The sequence below is a fragment of the Berghia stephanieae genome, chromosome 14, assembly GCF_034508935.2.
Source record: "Berghia stephanieae isolate SIO BIC M18660-M18661 chromosome 14, UCSD_Bste_1.3, whole genome shotgun sequence".
NCBI classification, from domain to species: Eukaryota; Metazoa; Mollusca; class Gastropoda; order Nudibranchia; family Aeolidiidae; genus Berghia; species Berghia stephanieae.
Window position 1 is genome coordinate 20152166 of NC_088373.1, and position 12500 is coordinate 20164665.

A 12500-nucleotide genomic window follows, 5' to 3' on the forward strand; every position below is an offset into this window, starting at 1 on the left:
GAAATAAAACGGACCAAACCAACACACAAAACTATGTGTAACCTTGACGCTTATGAATGCGGTAATCACAGATTCTGTCCTTTAGGTCCACTTACCAACACAGTGAATACTTTTAAGAGGACAGCAGCACGCGGCATTATGCAACACTTTTTAGGGCGTGATGATTTCTACGAGTGAACAAAACTCACATCACAACAAATCATTTGAAAAACACCGAGATACCAGGTCATTGTAATTTTTCTTTGGCCACAAACTAAGGGACTGAATTTTGTAGATAATGCATTCACTCTATATATATATATATATATATATATATATATATATATATATATATATATATATATATATATATCAAGGAATTTACCCAATGGAAACCGTACGGTGCTCTTATTGGCTAACCAACCAGCGGCCTCGATGAGAAAAATATCCGCCATTTTGCTGTTGGCTGGGAATCGCGTTACTATAGTAAACAAGCGCTGATCGGCCGTTCATGACTCATGAAAACAAGTTGCTGCTCGCTCGTTTAACTCAAAATTATTCAAAACGATCTCTCTAAAATGATATAAATGTGACTTCTTAAGGTTTTCTTCACGGTCAAAACCACACAACATTCTATTAATGATTACGTCCGAGGCAAAAAGGAATATTGACAGGTCGACCGAGAGTTGAACTCGTGAGACGACAAACATCAATGCGAAGTGTAGCGAGAGTCAAGCTATTGTTTGTCTTGTCCTATTCTATATAGAGAAAAGGATAAATAGTATAGCCTCGTGTGTGAGTGGTTGCGTGTCATAGTCTTGTTTTTAAATTGTTTCTGTTGTTTATGTGTGTAGTGATGACTCTCTCACACTCAATTTCAATGCCGAAAGAGGAATTCCCGCACACAAGAAAGGGGAATTGGGGTGGTATTTGGCATACATATTGTATAGTATCTAGTTCTAAATAGATAACTGATTAGAATTATATTATGATATATAAACACAATGCCAAATACAATTCGAAGTTTCCTTATTTCAAATGAAGTAAAGCTCCAAAACCTAATGGTAGTGATTGTAGTACTGAGTGTTAGTGAGGTGATGTGGTGTTGGTGGTGGTTGTAGTTGTAGTAGTAATAGTGATGATGATGTGGTGGTGGTGATGATTGTAGTTGTAGTAGTAGTGGTAGTGATGATGATGTGGTGGTGGTTGTAGTAGTAGTGGTAATGGTAATGATATGGTGGTGGTGGTGGTGGTTGTAGTAGTAGTGGTCGTGATGATGATGTGGTGGTGGTGTTTGTAGTAGTAGTGGTAATGATGCGGCTATGTGGTCTAGTAGTATGACACTCGCTTCCGGATCGGAAGGTCCTGGGTTCGAGCCTCGCGCTCGGCGCATTGTTGAGTCCTTGGAAAAGGCTCTTTACTCACATTCTCTCACCGTACTCAGGTGTAAAATGAGTACCTGGCCGTTAACAGAGTTGTCTTTGTCCGAAAAATTGTAATATCGCCTAACAGGCGTCATGTCCCGTCCTACATGTTAAATGTTGACCAGGGACCCTTGTAAAGCGCTTTGAGCACATTTAGTAGATATTGCACTATATAAAGCTCAATTAAAAAAAAAATATTTCAATGATGATGATATGGTGGTGGTGGTTGCAGTAGTAGTAGTGGTAGTGATGATAATGTGGTGGTGGTTGTAGTTGTAGTAGTGGTGATAGTGATGATGATGTGGTGGTGGTTGTAGTAGTAGTGGTAGTGATGATGATGTGGCTGTGGTGGTTGTAGTAGTAATTGTAATGGTGATGATATGGTGGTAGTGGTGGTTGCAGTAGTAGTGGTAGTGATGACGATGTGGTTGTGGTGGTTGTAGTAGTAGTGGTAATGGTAATGATATGGTGGTAGTGGTGGTTGTAGTAGTAGTGGTAATGGTAATGATATGGTGGTGGTTGTAGTAGTAGTGGTCGTGATGACGATGTGGTTGTGGTGGTTGTAGTAGTAGTGGTAGTGATGCTATTGTGGTGGTGGTTGTAGTAGTTGAGGTAGTGATGTGGTGGTGGTTGTAGTAGTAGTGGTGGTGGTGGTTGTGGTAGTAGTGGTAATGATGATGATATGGTGGTGGTGGTTGCAGTAGTAGTGGTAGTGATGACGATGTGGTTGTGGTGATTGTAGTAGTGGTAGTGATGATGATGTGCTGGTGGTGGTGTAGTAGTAGTGGTAGTGATAATGATGTGGGGCTGGTGGTTGTAGTAGTGGTGTTAGTGATGATATTGTGGTGGTGGTTGTAGTAGTAGATGATGTGGTGGTTTGAAAACACATTACAGGTTATTATAATACATGATTACACACATTCTCTAACTTCATTTTTTGACAGCTTCGTTGTGCCATAAATATACGCAACAGTTCTGAAACATTTTATTGTGGATTTTGATATTGTTTGTTGTTTTTCTTGTGTCGTTATGTTGACATAGATACCGAATGAATGGTAATTACTACATTCTCAGCCAACAACAAAATGGCGCTGAATGCTTTCATTGGTGGACACTTTTTAGGCTTCGTACGTATTCTCATTCGTTTAATTCTATGATATATTATATATATATATATATTTATATATATATATATATTATATATATATATATATATAGATATATATATATATATATATATATATATATATATATATATATATATATATATATGTATATATATTTATTTATTGTATGCGCTTGGCTAAGAAGCTCACAACATTGCCATCCGGAAGAATAAGGGACCAACACACTAAACCATGTGTAACCTTAGATATTTATAGTCTGATCAATACAGTTTAGTGAGAATTACTCATAATTAATTCCCATTGCCGAAATAAATTTGCCAAACTTTTAACTTGTTTGGCATTTTATGCAAAAAATGATCGGGCAATCCAGATCTCATCGCTAATGTTGTTCGCTTGAGTGGCAAAAGAAAAAAGCAACATAACATCTTCTTCTTCTTCCTGCCACGTTCTGACAAAAAAAAACCTTATAAAATTTAGGCCAGAAATCAACTCATCCTGTAAATATTGATTGATCAAAGTAGAGAATCCTCATCTTTGCAAATTAAAGAAGAAAGAAAAAAGAACTTTCAACCCTGGGATGTCCAGATTTGAGATTATTTTTCTTTTCTTTTTTTGAAAGATGATGGGTTATTTTAATCTGTCGATATTTGAAGACGACGAGATTTCTGGCTAAAATTCTTTAAAAAGTGTTTTGTTTTGTTTTCGGAGTGTGGCAAAGCGAAAGAAAAAATCTTGCTGCACCAGTGCAGTAATTATCACATCACACACAACAATGTTTGTAGTCTTGCTATGTGTGTCTATGTGCAATGGGAGGAAGAAGTAGGAATGTCTTGTTTATGTTATGATTTCAGAATTGGTTTCAGTTGCAAGTTATTGTTCTGTGTAAGTATATATAACAAACTTTATTCCTCGTGTGCCTTATATAATGTGTTATTGATATAAATAGAACGAAATTGATGTCATTCAGGTGTTTGTTATTGTTTTTTAGCCAGACATTTTTATGAGTAAACTTTCTTATGATGTTATGCGGTGTGCCAAAAAGCTCACAACATTTCGCCAGCCGCAAATAGCGTTCCAAAACACAAAGTTGTTTGTAATCTGAAACGTTTATAGATAGAATGAAGTTGACGTCACTCATGTCTTTGTTATTGTTTTTTGTCATCCACGTTTATTAGTAATTCTCACTTCACTGTATTAACCAGACTATGAAAGCTTCCGGATGGCAGTGTTGTGAGCTCCTTAGCCAAGCGCAGACTATCTTTTGTCTGGTTAATATGATTTATAAATGAGAACTACTGATAAAAATGGCTAGCTAAAAACAATAACAAAGACCTGAGTGACGTTATCTTCGTTCTATCTATAGATAGTTCGAAGATGACGTCACTCAGGTCTTTGTTATTGTTTTTTGCCAACCGCGTTTATGAGTAATGCTCACTGAACTGTATTAACCTGACTATAAACGTTCATGGATACACATAGTTTTGTGTGTTGGTCCGTTATTCTTCCGGATGGCAATGTTATGAGCTTCTGAGCCAAGCGCATACTATCTATAAACTTCAAGGCTTCTCATATGTTTTGTATATTGGTACGTTATATCCGGGTGAGTCCCGATAGCTCAGTTGGTAGAGCACTCGCTTCACACGCGAAGGGACCAAGATCGATCCCGGGTGCAACCGATTTTTTTCCCGACCCCCTACTCTGTCCACCCAGCAGTGAATGGGTAGCTGAGTCTATTAGATTTGGCGGAAAATACTTTTCGATTGACTAGCGTCCTATCCAAAGGATAACAAGCAATTGCTATTGTCCGTTTCACGCTTATAGAAACCGGGATAAACTCCTGATTGATTGAATTTCGACCGAGAACTAATCATTAAAATGGCTGTTTAAAAAACAAAAACAACAACAAACAAAAACAAACACAAAAACCCAACAACAACAACAGTAATAATAACAACAACAACAATAATAACAACAACAAGACAATAACAAAGAGCCGAATGTTGACGGACATCAGTTTCGTTCCAACTATCGTTTATCAAGGAAATAATTCCCAAGGCGTTTCTTGGAAACCGTCACGCATAATATCTTACATTATAATAATAACAGTTGATAATGGGAGCGATCTATATTCATGTTTTCGTCCAACCAGGTCATCAATCACATGATTTGTTTCTGTACAACGATTGGATTCAATTGTCTGATGTCACGTCGCCCAGCAACGGCAGCCACAATGGTTCTAAACAAAGAAAATCTGTACTTTTTATTTTTCATGCTGGCTAGAACTTTTCATATGTCTTGTGATCAGAATGTGTAAAATTCAAAACATGATCAGATTTATAATGTTTGTTTTTTTTTTAAATCTGGATACGCTTTTATGCTCGTCGGAAAAATATTTCATAAGGGCGTCCGCCATTGTTCCGATAGTTTAGAGACAGTGACTGAGTTACTATGTGTCATTACGAGGGAAGTGACGTCACGACTATTGAAGCGTATTGGATACTTCTTTTAAAATGTAAACACGCTGCTTTGTTTACAAAAGTTATAAACATACCCATGTATCAAGCTGAACAAAATGACCAATCGTGATGTTAGCTATTTAAAAAGGTGTGAACACTTTTCTTTATGTTGATCACTTGGAGCACTTTTCACAATGTGACCAATGACCTCGAGCACACGGAAAAGTATTATTATAGATCATGCCCACTATACCCTTCAACAGTCGTTACGTCACTTCCCTCGTAATGATACATGGCAACTAAACTATCGGAACAATGGCGGACGCCCTTATCAAATATTTCTCCGACGAGCATAAAAGCGTATCCAGAGGTAAAAAAAAAAACATTATAAATCTGATCATGTTTTGACTTTTATACATTCTGATCACATGACATGTGAAAAAGGTCTAGCCAGCATGAAGAATAAAAAAGTACCTATTTTCTTTGTTTAGAACCAAGCTGCTGGTTTCTGGGCGGACGTGACATCAGACTATTGAATCCCATTTCGTTCCATCTAACGTTTATCAAGAAAATGATTCACCAAGGTTTTTCTTGGAATCCGTGACGCATTAATATTATCTTATATTATAATAATAATGATAATAGTTGTTGTTGTTGTTGATAATGATTAACATGATACCGTTGTGACAGACACGGTCCGTGGATAATGTGATAAGGCTTGGGGAATTCCATGTCTTATCAATGTAAATGTTGTTAGTCAATAAATTGAACTGAGTCTCCAAAGATACTTTTAAACACTTTATTTACAGGCAAGATTGATTACAAATAAAACATGATGCTTCCTCTTTGACAGTCACCAAAAGAATCCCAACCTCTCTCCGTAGTCATCGTTCTCTAGATTACTTCCGTTCAAAATACACAACAAATTGCGGGCTTTTTGGTATCTGTGAAAATTGCCCGATAATTCCTGCTCTTTGTTGCAATAAAGAAACTGGCGTAAGAAAATATACAACAAATGTTGTTGCTCGAAGCTCCAAGAAATATATAACAATATGAAAGTGAATAGTATAAGCTTCAATTTAACATACGAAACCAGATAAAATGGGCGATCCCCCTTTATCAACAAATCAGGATGGATCTATGTATCTATGCATAATAGTTTCACAAAGCATTTAAAGGTTTTTAAAACCAATTAGTTCTTAAACAATACGCTACTATGATACCGTAATTGGATTCAAATAGTCTGATGTCACGTCGCCCAGCAACGGCGGTCATCATGGTTCTAAACAAAGAAACTTGGTACTTTTTATTCTTCATGCTGGCAAGAACTTTTCTTATGTCTTGTGATCAGACTGTGTAAAAATCAAAACATGATCAGATTTATAATGGGTTTTTTTTCCTCTGGATACACTTTTATGACCGTCGGAGAAATATTTCATAAGGGCGTCCGCCATTGTTCCGATAGTTTTAGAGCCAGTTACTAAGTTACCATGCGTCACTACGAGGGAAGCGTTTTAAGAAATTAAGGGGCAGGCACCGGTGTAAGATTAAGAACTGAACTATAATACCGTATTGATGTGACACGTCACATTATTTGGATTAATGTATATCAGATGGCAGCCATCGTAAAGTTATATAGATAGAACGAAGATGACGTCACTCAGGCCTTTGTTATTGTTTTTGCCATCCGCGTTTGTGAGTTGTTCTCACTAAACTGTATTAACCAGACTATAAAAGTTCATGGTTACACAGAGTTTGTGTGTTGGTCCGTTATACTTCCGGTTGGAAATGTTGTGAACTCCTTGGCCAAGCGCATTCTATCTATAGCCTGACACTGAAACCCTAAAAGACGTCATTATTTGTTTTTTGCACCGCCTAGTGAGTTGTCGTTAGTAGAGCTCATGGAAACAAATGATCCCATTGGTTGAACTATTGAATACAACTCACGATTTGTTTTCTTTTGTGGCCAAAGACTGGCATTTTAGAGAGTATGCACTTGGCTTCGGAGTTCAAAACATTGCCACCCGTAAGTACAACTGGTCAACATACAAAACGTTGTGTAACCATGAACGTTTATAGTCAGGTTAATACAGTTCAGTGAGCATTACTCATAAACGCGGATGGCAAAAAACAATAACAAAGACCTGAGTGACGTCATCTTCCAACTATCTATAAGTTAACGATGGCTACGATCAGATAGAGATGGGTGTACCGTATCCATGGCGAATCGACTTCGGAGTGAATGCTGTAGTGGAACTAATTGATTTGTTTTAGTTAACGAACAAACAAAAAATGGATTGCTGTTCCCATTGCTGATCAGCTGATGGGGTTCTTTTGTTATATATTATAAACGTCAGCTTTTATATAGCGCAATATCCACTAAACGTGCTCAAGGCGCTTTACAAAGTGTCCCTGTCCAACAACAGCAACATGTAGAACGAGACATGACACAAGTGTTGTGGGGCGAGATTACAATTTTTTTTTCAATAGATACAACGCTGTTAACGGCCAGGTAGGTACTCATTTTAAACCTGAGTACGGTGAGAGAATGTGAGTAAAGAGGCTTTTCCACGGACTCAACTATGCGCCGAGCGAGGCTCGAACCCAGGAACCTTTTGATCTGAAATCGAGTGTCATACCACAAGACTACATAGGCGCTTAAGATGTTATAATACGATATTTAACAGAAATTGGTAACTTAGTCATCCCGAGGAAAGACTTCGTTGGCTCGGAACTTTCGGCCCGTCTGGTCAGTATAATAGGATTCAATAGTCTGATGCCACGTCCGCCCACCAACCAACAGCTTGGTTCTAAACAAAGAAAATCGGCACTCATTATTCTTCATGCTGGCTTGAACTTTACATATGTCATGTGATCAGAATGTATAAAAGTCAAAACATGATCAAATTTATAATGTTTTTCTCCTCTGGATACACTTTTATGCTCGTCAGAGAAATATTTCATTAGGGCGTCCGCCATTGTTCCGATAGTTTAGAACCAGTTACTAAGTTACTATGCGTCATTACGAGGGAAGTGGCGTCACGACTGTTGAAGCCTATTCCAGTTACCATTCGAAACTGATCGTATAATATTTGTACAATAAAATTATTGTTTCGCCTTATGAGACGTGTACATATATACAGGTCTAACATCCAAACATCCGTATGGGCCTAGTTTAACATTGTTGTAATAGACAATATTTTGCATCATTCTTTTGAGATTTCCATGACAACAATGGGCCCATAAGGAATTGGGTTATCAGACCTGCAAATAAGTGCACGTCGGAACATTGGTGATATTTCTGCCAAGTATAAATTAATGTGTATTTTATTACCCTATAGCCTTATAAAGTAAGCACTCCACTGCCTCTAGTAACCGCCTATAAAAGTCGTGTTGAACGCAATAATGATATTATAATATTTCCCAAACCCTCGCAACTGTTTTAAGAGGAACGATTACATTTATTTGGCACAATGGACTCCTATCCTAGCTATCGTTAACTTTTCGCCTTATACTAAACCCCCACTATGACCGTAGCCATCGTAAAGTTATGGCCTGATACTGACCAAAAAATGACGTCAAAAGGCCAGTCTTTGGCCACAAAAGAAAACAAATCGTGAGTTGTATTCAATAGTTCAACCAATGAAATAACTTCGTTTCCTTGAGCTCTACTAACGACAACTCACTAGGCGGTGCAAAAACCAAATAATGACGTCGTTAACTTATAGCCTGATACTAGAAACGTAGCCATCGTTAACTTATAGCCTGACACTAGAACCCTCAAGGACTGGCAGTTTGACGTCATTTTTTTGGTTTGTGTATTGTCTAGTGAGTTGTCGTTAGTAGAGCTCAAGGAAACAAGTTATTTCATTGGTTGAACTATTGAATACAACTCACGATTTGTTTTCTTTTGTGGCAAAAGACTGGCATTTTGACGTCATTTTTTGGTCAGTGTCAGCGTAGCCATCGTTATGTTATAGCCTGATACTGAAATACAAGAGGACTGGCAGTTTGACGTCATTTTTTGGTCAGTGTCATGCCATAACTTTACGAAGGCCACGGTGTCAGCGTGGCCTTCGTAAACTTATAGCCTGACAAGCCTGACATGTACCCGAAAGGTACCGAGTTCGATCACCCACGGCCTCAGTGTTAGCTGAAGAAGGGGTTTGAGCCCGAAACGTTCCGTGTTTGGTATTTGTTCTTTTTTTGTTTGAAGCTGTTAAATTCATTTTTGTTTATTAATTACGTTTTAAAGTCAACAGCTTCTAGCAGCCTAGTATCAAATCAAATCACCTATATATATATATAAAATAAAAAAAAATAAAAAATTAAATTCCCTTTATTCATCCCATAGGGGAAATTTGTCTCTAGGGTCTATTCCAAGGGAAGACTGGAATAACCCAGGCTTCAGCCGCAGTGCAGCGCCGCAAATTGAGCTAGGGCGAGGTGGTGACTTGCTCAATGCCACACAGCGCAGCGGCGGGTGATCGAACTCTGTACCTTCCGGGTACGAAGCACAAAGACCGTACCGCTGAGCCACGCTGCCCCATTTTAAAACATTGTTTGACCAAAGTCATTCCGGCAGTGAAACGGTTAATATATGTGACCCACCTTCTCAAAATGGTATTATGTCGGGATGAACCAGATGCTAAGAAGTCAAATTAAAGCTCAACGGGTCAAAAATATGAATGATTGGTATTCAGAAACCTGAAATATGATATTCATTCTCCTCAATAAAAAAATTTAAACTCAACCCAAGTCTGATATTTCTAGTAATAAATTCAATTTTCCGCATCTTAACCATCCCGACTTAATACCGGTTTGAGGCGAGGGGTCACATATTAAATTACACAATGTACATTTTTCGTGGTGATTCAGGAGTGATAATATAGATAGTTCGAAGATGACGTCACTCAGGTCTTTGTCATTGTTTTTTTTTTTGCCATCCGCGTTTATGAGTAATGCTCACTGAACTGTATTAACCCGACTATAAGCGTTCATGGTTACACACAGTTTTGTGTGTTGGTCCGTTATACTTCCGGATGGCAATGTTATGAGCTTCTTTTCCAAGCGCATACTATCTATATAATATTATAATATAATATAATATAATATAATATATAACACAGCTTCTTATCAATCTTTCTCCATTACAAAACACACGGATATCAATTATGATATGCGTGAATTTTCAAATATTTTAGTTTATCCAACTTGATTGATACCACTGACATTAAAAATGTGTTATACTTTTTGCCTTGAGTAAAAGTATAGACAGTATGCGCTTGGCTAAGAAGCTCATAACATTGCCATCCGGAAGTATAACGGACCAACACAAAAAAAAACTGTGTGTATCCATGAACGATAAAAGTCGGGTGAATACAGTTCAGTGAGCATTACTCATAAACGCAGATATAAAGTGAGCTTTATATAGCGCAAAATCCACTAAATGTGCTCAAAGCGCTTTACAAGGGGTCCCTGGTCAACAGCCTACATTTAACATGTAGGACGGGACATGACGCCTGTTAACGCTGTTAACGGCCAGGTACTCATTTTACACATGAGTACGGTGAGAGATGTGAGCAAAGAGCTTTTTCCAAGGACTCAACTATGCGCCGGGCGCGAGGCTCGAACCCAGGACCTTCCGATCCGAAAGCGAGTGTCATACCACTAGGCCACATAGCCGCACATAAGGATAAGTAAGTGAAGGTAATTGTATCTCTATGAATTTTTATTTATCATTCATCTTTATTTATATTAATTTATTTATTTAACTGATTTAATACAAACTTACTCACCTATTTTTTGTATCTCTTCTATCTCCAGAGCTTGGATTACTGTCTGTTGTGTGTTGAGCAAGCGGCTACACATGTCACGGAAACTTAAAGTGCCTTAGTTAATGATAAATGTGATTTCTATAAGCAGGTCACCGATTAATAAAGAAAGAAAGAAAGAAAAACAGAGAAAGAAAACTATAACACGTATTGCTAGTATAATGTGCTTGGCTCAGAAGCTCACAACATTGCCATCCGGAAGTATAACGGACCAACACACACAACTATGTGTCACCTTGAACGTTTATAGATAGTATGAAGTTGACGTCATTCAAGTCTTTGTTATTGTTTTTTTTGCCATCCACGTTTATGAGTAATTCTCACTAAACTGTATTAAACAGACTATAAACGTTCAAGGTTACACACAGTTTTGTGTGTTGGTCCATTTTACTTCCGGATGGCAATGTTGTGAGCTTCTTAGCCAAGCGCATACTATATATATATATTGTGAAGCATCCGGTGTGGTTGTTGTTCCAGCGAATTCGAATAGATAGAAACCAATTTCTGACATCAATAAATAGGCTTCAACAGTCGTGACGTCACTTCCCTCGTAATGACGCATAGTAACTTAGAAGCTTGTTCTAAACTATCGGAACAATGGCGAACGCCCTTAAGAAATACTTCTCCGACGAACATAAAAGTGTATTCAGAGGAGAAAAACATTATAAATCTGATCATGTTTTGACTTTTATACATTCTGATCACATGACATGTGAAAAACTTCCAACCAGTATGAAGAATAAGAAGTATACATTTTCTTTGTTTAGAACCAAGCTGGTCGGACGTGACATCAGACTATTGAATCCAATTGGAATAACCAATGTTATTCAAAGACATGAAAAATAATGCTTAAAAATGACTGTTTATGCTTTTACTTTACCGAATTTTCAATACAATTTGAAAGCCTTGCGGTTGAAACTTTCGTGAAAGAAGACAATCGCTACTAAGAATCACGAGGTCGGAAATTCGAATAATTAGATTCACTCACTCACGCACTCACTCACTCACTCACTCACTCACTCACTCAATCCCAGGCTGTCGTGTCGAGTATGGTGTCCAAACCAGGACAGTATTCTGCGCTTCACAGTCATTAGAAGAGGTTCTTGTGGGCCTGCCCGAGCTTCTATTACTTCCAGGACGTCTTCGTTTGTGCGATGCTCCGTATATGACACGCGTAGCAGTCTTCTATAGCACTTGCTTTCAAACGCCCTTGTGCGCCGTTGTGCATCCGTTGTAAGTGTCCAGGCTTGGCATCCGTACAACAAGGTTGACAACACCAGTGATTTATACAGTAATAACTAGATACAAATTGTTTAACATGAAATTGTCAAGAATCACAAACGTTCTATATTTAAAAAGTAAAAGTTGTATAGAATATAGGTAAACCAGAGTGTTGTTTTGGTGTGTCGTTTTTCAGATTGTTTTTCCACGGAAGAGTTAATTATGGCAACGTGTTATTTATTTATTTTAGCTGTGCCCGCGGAATTCAATTTTGACAATTTGTTTTATTTGTCCTTTTTTTTCGTGTGTTAACACGGAAGAGTCAATTATGACATTTTAAAAATATTTTGCTTCCATTTTTCAGTTAGTATTCACGAAGGAGTCAATTTTGACAATTTGTTATTTTTTTTAAAAAATTCGTCTAACTTTTAGTTTGTTTCCAAGGAAGAGTCAATTTTG

At 37.7% G+C, this 12500-nt stretch overlaps 1 protein-coding gene across 6 annotated transcripts in view; it reads left to right on the plus strand.

Annotated features, from left to right (window-relative positions):
* Nucleotides 1-12500, plus strand: part of LOC144959870 (monocarboxylate transporter 9-like) — a 117145-nt gene that overhangs the window by 60390 nt on the left and 44255 nt on the right. For 5 of the 6 annotated variants that reach the window (XM_078892680.1, XM_078892676.1, XM_078892678.1 and 2 more), the window contains exon 2: nucleotides 12406-12500. This exon is cut by the window's right edge and continues 277 nt beyond it. The gene's annotated coding sequence lies outside the window, so the exon portion shown is untranslated. Of the gene's footprint in view, nucleotides 1-3272; nucleotides 3350-12405 lie in introns of those variants that run through there. The other variant, XM_078892682.1, reaches the window with a different exon arrangement.